This window comes from Capra hircus, chromosome 20 (assembly GCF_001704415.2).
Source record: "Capra hircus breed San Clemente chromosome 20, ASM170441v1, whole genome shotgun sequence".
Lineage (NCBI taxonomy): Eukaryota > Metazoa > Chordata > Mammalia > Artiodactyla > Bovidae > Capra > Capra hircus.
In genome coordinates, this window is record NC_030827.1 from 41,570,572 (window position 1) to 41,585,878 (window position 15,307).

The following is a 15,307-nucleotide window of genomic DNA, read 5'->3' on the forward strand; positions in this document are numbered from 1 at the left end:
AGCTGTATTGCTTCTTCTGGAGAAGGAAATGGCAACTCATTCCAGAATTCTTGCCTGTAAAATCCCATGGACAGAAGAGCCGGGTGGGCTACAGTCCATGGTGTCAGAAGAGTCAGATACAACTAAGCAACTAAACCACCACCACTGCTTCTTCAGAAAGAGATTAAAAAAACGGGGAGAATCTAGCATCCAGGGTCACTGATGGGGCCTGACTCACTGCACAGGGACCTCATATCTGGAGTGAGACTGAGCCCAGGCCCTGCCCCACTTGAGGCCATCTGTAGAGCTGTGGCTTGGCTGCACACCCATGCACACCTGGATGGAACAAATAGAGGGCCCTGGGTCAGACATGCCCACAGGGAGAGGCACACTCAGCCCGCTCCTCTGCTGAACGGGGCCATGGAGAAGAGGCAGAGAGGCTGTCGGGACCTTCAGGGTGGAAGACAGTTTATGCTACACTTCCTAGACATCACTGCAGGGAACGTATAGAAATCAGGTTTGGAACTGAGAGGGTGCCTTGCCTACAGAAGTTCTTAAGGAGTTCTTAAAGTGTTGTTTAGTCACTAAGTTGTGTCTGGTTTTTTTTTGTGACTCCACTGACTGTAGCCCTCCAGGCTCCTCTGTCCATGGGATTTCTCAGGCAAGAATACTGGAGTGGGTTGCCCTTTCCTACTCCAGGGGCTCTTTCCGATCTAGGGATCGAACCTGGAACTCTTGCACTGGAGGTAGACTCTTCACCACTAAGCCACCAGGGAAGCCCTTTTAACTTGTATGTGAATACAAAGCCACACAAAGCGATCCCTGACAGCCACTGAGAAGTGAATTTGACTCCCTCCCACTGACATGATCATTAGTTCTCTAACTCAGAATCATAACTTCTATTTGCTTAGCTGTTCCTCCCCTTTAGGTCTACACACTTTTGCACACATATGTACACATCTAGCTTGGTCTTTTATTCCATTCACCATCAGGACAAAGCTTATGAGCTGAGGTCAGATTCTGGCTCTGTCCAGAGAGCCAAAGGGAGCAGTGAATGGGCCAAGGTTGTGCCAAAGCACTTTGTCCTCCCAACATGCTATAAAAGAGGGGGCTAACTAAGGGCTGCTCATAGCTTGTGCTACACTTCGGCTTCTGATCAGACTTTGTCTGTCTCTTGAGGGGCCAGTTTGCTGCTGGGGTCGGAAGTGAAAAGGTCCCTCTCACTGCCTCTAGTCTCTGAGCTGCATACCATTAACTCATGCAGATGCCTTTCTGAGAAACCAAAGCTGACCCTTCACCCTCAGAGCCTGCTTCACTGAGTCTGGCCACACAGACCATGCCGTCAAGGGCCAATGTGATCAATTCCCTCAGGTGTTGTGATTCCTGATGAACTGCCCTTCGCTTGGAGAGCCCAGGCCTCCGTTTGGTTGGCTTCCAGTTGAGTTTCAGCAGTTACGCAAATCAGATTTCTGACTGTGTCTGAAATTCTGGTGCATACAGGAATAGCAGGTTGCTTAATCTCTAAATTCAGAGCCAACCCCCTTTCTAAATACAGACAAAGGTACAGCCTGGCTCCCGTGGTAGGTTAAAGGACCCGCCCTCGCCCGCTCTGACAACCTGACTTATCAAGTGTATTGCCGCCATCTTGGTTTCTAGGTTTCAACTCCCATGAGGCACCGTATGTACACATTTTCATCCTTCTCTACTTGTTTTCATTCTGTAAAACTCAGCCCTACCCCTATTCTTCTCTACTGACAGCATCAAATTTCCAAATACAGGAGGCTAGATGACTGCAATGTCCTGGAGGAAAAAAAAAATTATACCAGCCTTTGTGTTTTTCTTCTTAAACTACAATCTTCTTGTGAAAAACTTTCCTTTGTTTCTGCAATCCACAGTAAGCTACTTACAAAAGTCAGCTACACATCCAGGCCTGCACTTTTGACACAAGTTAAAACATGAGCAAGGTCACTAGATTTTCCTCTTATTAGAAATGACATTAATAATGAAATCCCATGCTGGGTCAATGAGAATCGCATGTTCAGGGGTCAGCTTAGCTGGCTGAAAGTAAGCGTTTTTATAGCCAATAAGGAAACACTTCTAAATATGAGAAAACATGATATTCACTTATTTATTTTACATAAAACATCTTTTTCTTCCCCTCAAAGTGACACCACCAAACAACTCAGACTGTACCTGTCTGGCCCAGCAATCAAGTCTGCAAAAGCGGGGAAAGGAAATGAATCATTTTTGAGTGAGATAGCAGGGTTCTGATTCCCGCCTCAGGTTCTTTCAGTGGCATGTCTGCCCACGTGGTGGGTCTCGTGGGTACCTACATCAGCGGGTTCCCCAGTGAGGGGAGAGGGTGAAAATCCAACTGCAGACATAGTTTGCCTGACATTTCTTTCCTAATGTTTGGATCCTGCAGAAAATCTTCAACTTCCTGGCTCCTGAATCTCCCCTTTTGGAGGCAGTCATACCATCTAACACAGACTGAGACAGTAAAATCAGTTTCCAAAATGAACAGCTCATCTGAACTGCCAGAGATGTAATAAGCTGATCAACCCACTGGTCACACTGATCCTGAGTGATGCCAACTGAGGTTGGCAAACATCTCCCTCGTTGGAAAAGACCCTGATGCTGGGAAAGATTCAGGGCAGGAGGAGAAGGGGACAACAGAGGATGAAATGGATGGAGGGCATCATAAACTCAATGGACATGAGTTTGAGCAAGCTGTGGGAGATGGTGAAGGACAGGGAAGCCTGGCGTGCTGCAGTCCACGGGGTCGCAAAGAGCCAGTTGACTCAGCAACTGAACAACAGTCAACAGTCCATATTTGAGGCTTTGAAGGCCACATCTGTCTCAGTCCTGTATTTTTTATCTCTTGTATTTTTACTTCATCCTGTATTTTTTATGTTCTGTTTCCTTGAAAATAGAAACCACATTCTTAGCTCTGGAGCCATTCAAAAGCAGGCTGGAGAAGGCTGGATTTGGCCCACAGGCCACAGTGTACTGCTCTGACTGCTTCCAGAACGGACCCTGGGAAGGAGTTTGCCTGCTTGCCTGACTTGTCTTCAGTTCAGTCGCTCAGTCGTGCCCAACTCTTTGCGAGCCCATGAATCCCAGCATGCCAGGCTTCCCTCTCCATCACCAACTCCAAGAGTTCACTCAGACTCACGTCCATCGAGTCCGTGATGCCATCCAGGCATCTCATCCTCTGTTGTCCCCTTCTCCTCCTGCCCCCAGTCCCTCCCAGCATCAGAGTCTTTTCCAATGAATCAACTCTTCGCATGAGGCAGCCGAAGTGCTGCAGTTTCAGCTTTAGCATCATTCCTTCCAAAGAAATCCCAGGGCTGATCTCCTTCAGAATGGACTGGTTGGATCTCCTTGTAGTCCAAGGGACTCTCAAGAGTCTTCTCCAACACCACAGTTCAAAAGCATCAATTCTTCGGCACTCAGCCTTCTTCACAGACCAACTCTCACATCCATACATGACCACAGGAAAAATCATAGCCTTGACTACACAGACCTTAGTCGGCAAAGTAATGTCTTTGCTTTTGAATATGCTATCTAGGTTGGTCATAACTTTCCTTCCAAGGAGTAAGCGTCTTAATTTCATGGCTGCAATCACCATCTGCAGTGATTTTGGAGCCCAAAAAAATAAAGTCTGACACTGTTTCCACTGTTTCCCCATCTATTTCCCATGAAATGATGGGACTAGATGCCATGATCTTTGTTTTCTGAATGTTGAGTTTTAAGCCAACTTTTAAACTCTCTTCTTTCACTTTCATCAAGAGACTCTTTAGTTCTTCTCTTTCTGCCGTAAGTGTGGTGTCATCTGCATATCTGAGGTTATTGATATTTCTCCCGGCAATCTTGATTCCAGCCTGTGCTTCTTCCAGCCCAGCGTTTCTCATGATGTACTCTGCATAGAAGTTAAATAAGCAGGGTGACAATATACAGCCTTGATGTACTCCTTTCCCTATTTGGAACCAGTCTGTTGTTCCATGTCCAGTTCTTGACCTGCATATAGATTTGCTTCCTTGTTGCTTCTTGACCTGCATACAGATTTCTCAAGAGGCAGGTCAAGTGGTCTGGTATTCCTATCTCTCTCAGAATTTTCCACAGTTTATTGTGATCCACACAGTCAAAGGCTTTGGCATGGTCAATAAAGCAGAAATAGATGTTTTTCTGGAACTCTCTTGCTTTTTCGATGATCCAGCGGATGTTGGCAATTTGATCTCTGGTTCTTCTGCCTTTTCTAAAACCAGCTTGAACATCAGGAAGTTCACGGTTCACGTATTGCTGAAGTCTGGCTTGGAGAATTTTGAGCATTACTTTACTAGCGTGTGAGATGAGTGCAATTGTGCAGTAGTTTGAGCATTCTTTGGCATTGCCTTTCTTTGGGATTGGAATGAAAACTGACCTTTTCCAGTTCTGTGGCCACTGCTGAGTTTTCCAAATTTGCTGGCAAATAGCACCTGGGACAGACTGGTGTGAAGGACGGGGAACTAATGGGACTCATCCAAAGGTAGATGGTAGCAAGAGGAGGTGGAGGTGGAGAGGTCCTCTGGTCCTAAAAACCACAGGAGTGCCACTCCCCCACCCATAAATAGGTCTAATTATGGAAGGCTGAAAAGTCAGAGATAAGGTTTGGGCTTGCCTTGACTAAGCACAGCCATCTCCCAGCCCTCCAGGCCTAAAATGCAAAGCCACAAGGCTTGGCCACCACAGCTTGAAGACAACAGTCAGCCAGTGAGTGGTTACCAAAGCAGCGCTCACATTTGCCTTCCCAGTCACACCCCTGCAGCTAGCAGGGCATTCTCGACAACTCTGAGGGTGTTGAACTTATTTGGCTGGAGTACAGTTCTCTGCCAAATTCTGACACTCCTGTCATGCTGACCACACATGCCACTTCCGACCTACCCCAGCTCAATTTCATGACACTCTGACCACTTTATTGTGGGGAAAATCTAGGTCCAATTATCCAGGCATCAACCAGAAGCAAAGCCTGGAAACAGTTCAGAAGCCCAGGCTTGTGATGGCCTTTTTTTTTTCTGTTCTACTTCCTTATCACAGCCCCAACGATAGAAAGGATGCTCTGAGATTCAGCTACAACCGCAGGAGCCACAAATCAGTGCTTAAATTATCCTTGCATGTGGCTGCCACCCTTGGCCCTCCCTGTTTATTTTCTGCTCCCGAGTATGAACACGGCACCGTGATAATTTCCAGCCCCCTCCCCGATCACATCACCCCCCCCCCATCACTGCTGCCCCCATACAAATATTCAGGATCCACACTTTCCTCTCACCATTCTTTCCAATTCCCTGATTGAGAAGCAGAAGCAGCCCGCCTTAATGGAGAAAACATTAGTGCATTCAGGCTTCGCTCTGGACCCCAGTCAACTTCCGGACATTTCACAGCTGTTATACATCCACCTCCTTTCTTACAAAAGCTAGTAAAAACTAGCAAGCACCTTGTTAGTGCTGAAATATGAAAACACAGCAACCATCAAGCCGGCAAATCAGTTTCTGGTTGGCTATCTTTAAAGTATTTGTTCTAAAACAGTGTCTGTGGCTCGTTGATTCTCCGTCAATTTTTAAATCACTTTTAACTTAAATGCTGTATGATTCAGGGGGGCGATTTTTTTTTAGGCAGCCCCTACAACATAGCTGTCACTTGTTCATCAAACTAGTAACTGAGGAAATCTCTGGCTTGGGCATCATTCAGGCTCCAAGCCTGTTTCTTATGTCAATATTATCTTCTCATTCCTCATACACTTAAAAAAAAACAACAACAAAGAAACCTTGGAAGACATGTAAGTTGTGCTCAGGGAGAAAATGAGACTCTCCTGGCCGCGCAGGTCTCACTCGCCGCCTACCTGCTTCAGGAACTGATCAGGTGAGCGTTCTCCACTGTCTTTCACAGCCGTTGACACAGGACAGACTCCAAAGTGTGGTTCGCTTCATTTCCCTCTTCCATTCAGTTCTTTAAAGTCCTGGGTTATTAACTATCAATGAACATGAGAACCCTGCCAGTGCATGCTCCGACTTCCTGCCAAGTCCCCATACTCTGCGGAGCTCAGGAGTATGAGCTCGCTCTTTCTGTGTCTCTCTCCCCTCCCTCCTCCTCTCAGCTTTACCTCCTGAGTGCGACGGCCCCACCCACAGCACTCAGATCATTTTTCATTTATGAGTGCATCCTGCTAAACTGTGTTTGCAAGAGGACAAACCAACCCTTGCCCTGCCAGCATCATGGAACCAGGATGCTGGAACCAGGCTTTGGTTTTCTGGGACTATGGGGGCATTCAATCCTGGTGGAGGTTACCCGCGCCTTCCTTCTGGAGGTTGTCTGTGGATCAGTTCTTCCACCAGCAAAGGACGCACATTTTGGTGATGGAGTTAAAATGGTTTTGTTCAATGTACACCACCGCCACTCACTGAGGAGGGTATACGATTTCAGGCCTAAGACAACCAGAAATACACCGAGATGTGTATTTCACGTGCTCCCCAAGTGTGAAGCCACCATAAGGGGTCAAGAAGCTTTCCACTCAGTCACCTAAGGGTTCACAACAAACAACGTATTTTACTTTGCATTTTCTTTCTTTGTTAAAAATTATTTATTTTTAATTGGAGAATAAGGGTTTTACAATATTGCGTTGGTTTCTGCCATATATCAACACGAATCGGCTATAGGTATACGCATGCCCCTCCCTCATGAACCTCCCTCCCACCTCCCCACCCCATCTCACCCCTCTAGGTTGTCACGGAGCATTAGATGTAAGCTCCCTGCATCATACAGAAAATTTCCACCAGCCCTCTAATTTTCAGTGCTACTCTCTCAATTCTTCCCACCTTCTCCTTCCCTCCCTGTGTCTACAAGTCTACTTTGCATGGGCTTCTCTTATAACTCAGCTGGTAAAGAATCTGCCTGCAATGCAGGAGACCTGGGTTCGATCCCTGGGTTGGGAAGATCCCCTGGAGAAGGGAAAGGCTACCCACTCCAGTATTCTGGCCTAGAGAATTCCATGGACTCTATAGTTGGACACAACTGAGAGACTTTCATTTTCACTTTCTCCTTCCCTCCCTGTGTCTACAAGTCTACTTTGCATTTTCTATCAAAGGGCCAGTTCTTATGTATTCAAATGGGAATAAAAATCAAAACTTTAAATAATTTTCCCATCATGACCTCAAGACTACAATTTTCCTAACCCAACAGTACTTCCTTCTTCTACCCCAGGACACCACCAGCAAAACCAGAGATTATCAACCAGCCCTAGAGACTGAATTTTATAGAAACAATTGGATTTTACTAAGGAAACAGAATTAAAAGAAACCAGGTTTCCATGTATAAATCAGGACTTCCACTATGTGTAAAATTCACCTTGTTCTGCAACTAGAGCAAAAGAGTCTTTCATGATCCATCAACCAAAGACAGAGTTCTCTAAAACCCTACAGTCATCATGGCAGGTATGAAAATTCACAAACTGTTTAAATGGGAATAATGTTACCAAAATGCCGACCATTTTTTAGAAGCCAGGCTTGTCGGCAATAAAAGAGCAAATGTTGTCTGCTTGTTGCAATCCCTGTCCGGTCATGTGTCTAGAAAACCCAGGAGGACTGCTGAGTTTTAGGATAATTTGATTTTAATCTATTCATTCTTTTTAGAGTTTTATCCACTATGGATTTCCCGCACAAGGAACCCCAGACTGTCATGCTGCTGCTGCTGCTGCTGCTGCTAAGTCGCTTCAGTTGTGTCCGACTGTGTGTGACCCCACAGACGGCAGCCCACCAGGCTCCCCCGTCCCTGGGATTCTCCAGGCAAGAACACTGGAGTGGGTTGCCATTTCCTTCTCCAGCGCGTGAAAGTGAAAAGTGAAAGTGAAGTCGCTCAGTCGTGCCCGACTCTTAGCGACCCCATGGACTGCAGCCTACCAGGCTCCTTCGTCCATGGGATTTTCCAGGCAAGAGTACTGGGGTGGGGTGCCATTGACTGTCATGAGCTTGTCCCAAATACCACAGGAGGAAGTTCTTCATTCTTCAAAATTGTTTTTTAAGTGTTTCATATATTTTAAAAAATGATGACTGACTGTCCCAGACAGTCTGGTTTTCTGTTTGTTGCTTTGTTTTGTTGTTTTTTTATAATAAGATGGTTGAAAATGTCTCCTAGAAAGAAAATGCTATATATTTCTGCACACACTCCAGTCAGCTTCCAGTCATCCGAACACCTTAATACCACATCCACGGGGAAAAAAAATAAGCCATCTGCCTTTTACAGGTGAGAAAAAGAAAAGTAAGATAAAAAGTCACGGATGTATACATGATGTTTCACTGGTGGGGCAGAGAAAACTGACAGGAGGATTAGCGCCGTGTCTCCAAACCCAAACAGGGAATCTAGGACCAGTCTGAATTTTCACATGCAGTCCAGGGGCCAGAGAGTTGACCATCCAGATGACCACTTGGGACTTACCTTCCTCGTTCAAGGCAAGTAGACATGCTCTGCGTTTAGCTGAGGAGAATAAAATCTGTTCTTAAAAAAAATGTTTTTAAAGAAGTGGGGGGAAGAAAGGACGTTAAAATTTTCTTGGCCTGTGACCAAGCTACAGTCTTAACAAAAGGTAAATTTTGCTTATAGAGTATTCTCTTCAGTATTAGTTTGTGACATGTGCCAAAAATCTATGGTGGAACCAGTCATTCCACCTTTCTTTTGTCCTATTTTCTCAGCAAGTATGGATAATATATCATGCAATTTTGCATTACAGGGAAATGCTACTACATTTACTCATAAAATGAGCCATGTAGCATGTACTAGAATGCAGCAAGTACACAAGCCATTAGAAACATCCAGCCATCCAAAATTTCAGGACAGATGAGTTTTTGGTCAAACTGTCCATGTTAAGAGTCTGGAGCTCAGGAATTCTCTGGTGGGCCAGTGGTTAGGTCCACTGCTGAGGACCTGTGTTCAATCTCTGATTGGGGATCTAAGATTCCACAAGCCTCAAAGCATAGCCAAATGAAATAAAACAATCAACTTCTGATGTCTGTTAAAGAAAAAAAAAAAACATTAAAAAAAAGAAGAATCTGGAGCCCTGCTTCCATCTCACCCACCATGGTTCCTGGGCTTAGAAGACCACTATGCCCTCCCCTTTTATGACCTGGGAGGAGCCCCATCGATTATTTAGTTGTACTTTCTCATTGGTGGGGATGTGGAGAAAGAGGACCCGAGAGACAAGGGAACTTGCCAAGGTCAGGGCACATTAGTGAAAACACTGAGACTGAACATAGATCTTTCGGATTCAAACTCTAGGACAAAGCTGGCTGGACAAAAATGACAGGCATGGGCTCAGCGATGGCTGTCCAGCTGGTAACAAAGTCCATCATGAGGGGACACACTCTCCCATGAGCCAAAGCAGAAGAGTCACAAATGAAGTATCAGAAGTGATTCCCCAGCAGAGAAAAGGATCCACAATACCACAAAAGCCTATGGACACTTCTGGGTGCATACCCCAAAGAATCGGAAGCAAGACACAAAGGGCTATTTGGACAATCACATTCATAGCAGCCACGCCTAAAAGGTGGAAGCAGCCCAAGGGTTCAATGATGAATGAACAGGAAAAAAAAAGTGTTACATACATAGAACAGAATATTATTGAGCTTTAAAAAGGATGGAAACTCCGATATACAACAGAGATGAACGAGGAGGACATTATGCTCAGTGAAATAGACCAGTCACAAAAAGACAGATATTATATGAGATACCGAGAGAAGTCAGATTCACCCAGACAGAAGGCAAAATGGTGGCCCAGGGATGGTGGAGAGGGGAGAATGGGCAGTTTCAGTTGCGAAATTAAAGATGTTCTGGAGATGACAGGGATTTACACAACAATATGAATATACCTTATACCACAGAACTATACACTGAAAAATGGCTAACACTTTTCCATTAAAACTTTATAATTTAGCCCAGATTTATATCACAGAAGTTTTATGTCCCTTGGCATCTGCAGGTGACCAGTTCCAGGACTCACCATAGATACCAAAATCCACATACACTCAGGTTGGCCACACTTACCCAGGTTGACCCTCATATCCATGGATTTTGCATCCACAGATTCAACCAACCTCTGATCATAAACATAAGTAGTGTATGTATCAAAAGAACCTCATATAAGTGGACCCACGTGGTTCAAACCCACATTGTTCAAGCATCAACTGTATTTTGAAAAAGCCGGCAGAATTTGAATTTTCTTTACAATTTCCCGTCGGTCAGTCCTAAGGCTATCAGGCCTCATATTATTGAAGCCACAGAGTAAAAGGCTACCACTTGCCAAAATTCATAAATGACTTGCAAACACAGAAAGCCCTCAAGTTTCCTTCTCTTTTTCCCATCCCCCAGTCAAAAATAGTTCACAGAGAATTATGAAAGCCAACAGGTACTCAGTTTGTCTCCATGACCTGTGATGGGAGATGATAAGTGATGCTGATGGGAACACCCTGCTACTTGTGCAAGCAGGGACAGCTATGACCTGGCAACTCAGAGAAGCAGTTCCCTTCCAACTTCCATCATCAACGCGGAGGTTTCACAAACACCGAAAGTCAAGCTCTGTGCAGCCATAACCCTTTCGTCTCCTCCACACAGCCCTCTTAAGAGCTCACATACCCTTTCACCTCACTCCATTTCGGCAGCATATACAGATGCCATCATGCTTTTTTTTTGGTCCTTAATTATATACAGAACTGATTTTAAGCTGTTAAATGTGTCTAACGAGACCCTACATTGCTGGTGGACAGAGCTTCCGAGCCCTCTGACCATCACTTCTCAGCCTTCATCCTTGACCTCTCTCCTCCCTCCTGGAGGGCCAGGGTAGCTGAAGAAGCACCAGCATTTCTCTTTTCCTCTTCCCTGGCTTATCCCTTCTACACCTATGACAATAACAACCAAGGAAGAGCCGCCTACTCCTCAACCTCCATCTCTGTTCAGAGTTTCAGACCCAGATCTCTGCCTGCCTCCTGCCCAGCTCCAACGAGATGTCTTTCAGGCATCTCAAACTCAGCAGGGCCTGAAATAAAACCCATCATGTTCTCTGTCACCTGGTTCCTTCTCGTATACTTCCTCTTTTCATTAATGTCAATCCCCACTCACTCAAGAACTCTTGAGAGGGTCTTGAACAGCAAGGAGATCAAGCCAGTTAATCTGTTAGGGGAAGCACCCTGATTGAAACCACCCACCCTGGCCAGGCACCATAGTAAGAGTTTGCAAGAGTTGTTTCAGGACAGGAGGTCCTGCTAAGGAACAGGGAACTAATAAGCCTCCACCAACCAGAAGAGTTCGGGAAAGGTGGAAGGGAGACACCACCTGTCTGACCACCTCCCAGAATCCTTCTCTCTGGCATTCATCTTGGCTGAACAAGGCGTGCACCACCAGGAACGACTCTGAGTCAGAATGATTGGCTAAGGACAACCCAGAAACTAATCCTATCACTTGACTGCAAGCCACGTGACAGAGCTGTTCTCCTGGGTTCCCTTACCCTACTGCTCTCCACCCGGGGTGCCCTTTCTCAATAAAATCTCTTGCTTTGTCAGCAAATGTGTCTCCTCGGACAATTCATTTCTGATTGTTAGACAAGAGCCCAGTTTTGGGCTCTGGAAGGGGTTCCCCTTCCTGCCACAAATCCTCAAGGAAATCAACCCTGTATATTCATTAGAAGGAGTAATGCTGAAGCTCCAATACTCTGGCCACCTGATTCAAAAAGCTGACTCACTGGAAAAGACTCTGATGCTGGGCAAGATTACAGGCAAAAGGAAAAGGGGGTGGCAGATGATGAGATGGTTAGATAACATCACTGACTCAGTGGATATGAGTCTTAGCAAACTCTGGGAGATGGTGAAGGACACGGAAGTCTGGCGTGCTGCAGTCCATGGGGTTGCAAAGAGTCGGATACGACTTAGTGACTGAACATCTGCAAAAGTCACTCAAGCACAGATGAATCATTCTCAATTCCTCTCACATTTGGTGGTGAGATCCTCTACCTCTTAAATCTTTTCCCTGTGCCTGGCTTTGACCTGGCTTTGACTCCAACTACTCTCCCTTCTTCAGTTGATCCCTTCAATCTAATGTAATCTTATGTATTTACCATTGGATGCGCACTGAGACATCCAATGGTAAACACGTAAGAGCGGCTTGATAATTCCTCATTGTTCTCATAAATTCTCATGCCCAAAGAATAAAGCCATTCTTGATCTCCCTCCAATGACTACATCAGGAAACATGTTAGCTGCTGCTCTTTTTCGTGTATCTATGTTTGCACATAAACCAGTGCCTTTCCCCTACAGGGAGGAGGGGTTGTTACTGGCATCTAGTGGGTAGAGGCCAGAGTTGCTGCCAAACACCCAACGATGCATTAGACACCCCTCTTCAACAAACAACAAATCATACAGCTTCTTAAAGCCTTATATTATACTGTTCATTGTTATGATGATGACTTCCCATTCTAGGGACTGCAAGCACAAAAGCTGTCAGGGTGCATTAAACTGAAAGAGAAAAGCAGGTTAGGCAAAAGGTGTGTCCTTCCTAAAGCATTCAGATTCAAAATTCCAAAAACTCTGAGCTGAATCCTGCAGCAAAGGGGTGGGTTCACAGCTTCTCAGAAGCTTCTGAGCAGGGGTGGGGGATGTTCACCTTGCTGGCACTGGTTTCCTTATAACTACTGGATCAATGTTTATTGAAAAGTTCCCTCTTATATTTCCCTTCAAAACCTGGCATGCTCCCAGGTTCCAGTAAACAAATGGAAAAACAGGACAAAACTCTCAACTCATATCCTTAACACAGTTTCACTGTCCTTTTGAATTTTCCCCTCAAGGATTCTTTCTTCATAATCTTTCTAATAACTTTAGCTTAAAAAAAAAAAAAAAAAAAACCTCTATAAAGTATCAGTTTGAGGAGATATCCTATGAAGGAGGACTCCATTGTCAAATAAGTTATAGAAATTTGTATACCAGCTCTCCTTCTAACTGGTGTGTCCAAATCTTATGTTATCTATCAGTTCTCATTCTTGCCTTTTTATAACATTGCTTACTCATCAATAACAGGTGCTTTAAGGACTTTTTGAAAAACTTTCAGGACTTCTCCTTGGCCCTCCTTCGGTATAGGACATTTTTTTGGTTTAATCTTTCCTTTGTGTGCAGAAAAGTGGTAACTCCCCCTAACTCAGTCCCCATCCTTCAGGGGCTGGGACCCTTTTCTCTTTCTCAGAGCTGGTCTCCACATCTAAGTGAAGATGGGTACGCTGAAATTGCCCAGTGTTCTTTAGGAGTGAACTGCCCTGTGTAAGGATGGATCAATGCCAAGGGAGTTCACACTGGGATAAGAAACTGTAATGGAACAGGAAGTGCACAGGTGGGGAACAGGAAGTACAAGGTGGGGAACAGGAAGTACAAGGTGGGGAACAGGAAGTACAAGGTGGGGAACAGGAAGAGTCCCAGGACCTGGTTCCTGGACAAGGACAGCTGTCTCTTAGGGCTACTGGTCATCTCGGATCAACTTTTCAGAATCAAGGCCCATTAATGAGGATTAGGTCAGTCCATGAAAAAAGATACACATATTTCTTCTGGACATAGATGGAGAAAAGGACCAATCACTTCAGGGCAAAGAAAACCTAACTTCAGAGGAGCAGAAAGCCTTTATGACTTGGATAAATGACCAATTCCCCCAGAGAAATGGAGAAGGCGATGGCATCCCACTCCAGTACTCTTGCCTGGAAAATCCCATGGACGGAGGAGCCTGGTAGGCTCCAGTCCATGGGGTCGTGAAGAGTCGGACACGACTGAGTGACGTCACTTTCACTTTTCACTTTTATGCACTGGAGAAGGAAATGGCAACCCACTCCAGTGTTCTTGACTGGAGAATCCCAGGGATGGAGGAGCCTGGTGGGCTGCTGTCTATGGGGTTGCACAGAGTCGGACATGACTGAAGTGACTTAGCAGCAGCAGCAGCAGCCCAGAGAAATCTGGAACAGTACATGTCCTCACATCAAAGCATTTACACCTTCCTGGACTCTAGTGACCCACCAGCCAGAGGTCTTGGTTACCAGTTGAATCCAGCCCCATCACAACTTGAACGCACTCCTGTGAATCCTGCCCCAACTTGAGGACTCCCTGGACCAGATCATGGAAGTCTGTGGTTACTCACACTCAGAGGGGCAGAGGGAACAACGCACTTCTTAGCCAATGTCACGGCCACCTGCAGCTGGAGATCTCTAACTCTTCTCCAGGCCCTGGCATCTCTAAGAAATCAATTTCAGGAGCATCCCTGCAGACAGTTCCCCAAAGCTTCAGTATATGGTCTTACTAGTGTCTATGAGATTAACTCTTAAAACCAGAATCAAAGAATAATTAAGAAGAGCCTCCTGGAACTTCCCTGGTGGTCCTGCGGTTAAGAATCCGCTTGCCAAAGCAGGGGACGTGGGTTTGATCCCTGCTCCAGTAAGATCTCACAAATCACGGGTCACCTAAGCCCACGTACTACAATTGCTGAGGCCCTAGAGACCAAGCTTCACAAGAGAAGCCACCACAGTAAGAAGCCCATGCACTACTACAGAGTAGCCCCCCACTCAAAAGCCCGAGCACAGCAACAAAGACCCAGCACGGTCAAATGTAAGTAAATAGATAAAGCAAATGAATAAAGGGCCTCCTCTAAGCATTTGGGGCAGAAGAGACTCTGTCTACATGAAAAGGTTCCCATCGGGGTGAGCAAGCATGCTAAATGGGAAATGATGGATAAAGGTAATGAGGATCAGGAATTCCAAGGGAGGGGCCATCATGGACTGGCACAAGCAGGACAAACTTTCCCGAGGATGTGGGTCTTAAGTAAAGGCTGCTTCTTGGTTTTGATGTTTTTCCCACCATTTCACACTCCTCCTTTCACAGAGGAGAAGAAAGTGGGCTATTCCTCGTGCTTGCCGCACCTGGAGGCAATTGTGTTCCAGCCCAACCCACCTAACCTGGCACCATCACAGGGAACACAGCATGCCAGATGCCAGGCTTGTTAAACAGGCCCGCTGGAATGGACTGCTGCCAGCCGGGTTCAGGATCACACTGCTGCCCACACCGGCTTGGAGCCCACTGTTGTGTCAACAGTCACAACTCCATTAAGACTCTACACAAGGAAACAAATATGGTGGGCTTGGAATCTCCCACTCTTGATATTTTATTTTGACTACACTGCTATTGTCCACTAGTCGAAGTAGCCACTCATTTGGTTCTCAGAAACTGAAGGCGGGGTGGGTGTTGTTGTTTAGTCGCATTGCTGTATCAGACTCTTCTGTGACTCCATA

The 15,307-nt window shown here is 45.7% G+C and overlaps 1 protein-coding gene across 4 annotated transcripts in view; it reads right to left on the reverse strand.

The window, feature by feature from the left end:
* Positions 1–15,307, reverse strand: part of PDZD2 (PDZ domain containing 2) — a 322,225-nt gene that overhangs the window by 143,287 nt on the left and 163,631 nt on the right. The window contains exon 1 of one of the 4 annotated variants that reach the window (XM_018065557.1): positions 5,858–6,109. The exons of the other annotated variants lie outside the window; for them this stretch is intronic. The gene's annotated coding sequence lies outside the window, so the exon portion shown is untranslated. Of the gene's footprint in view, positions 1–5,857; positions 6,110–15,307 lie in introns of those variants that run through there. 4 annotated transcript variants of the gene reach the window in all.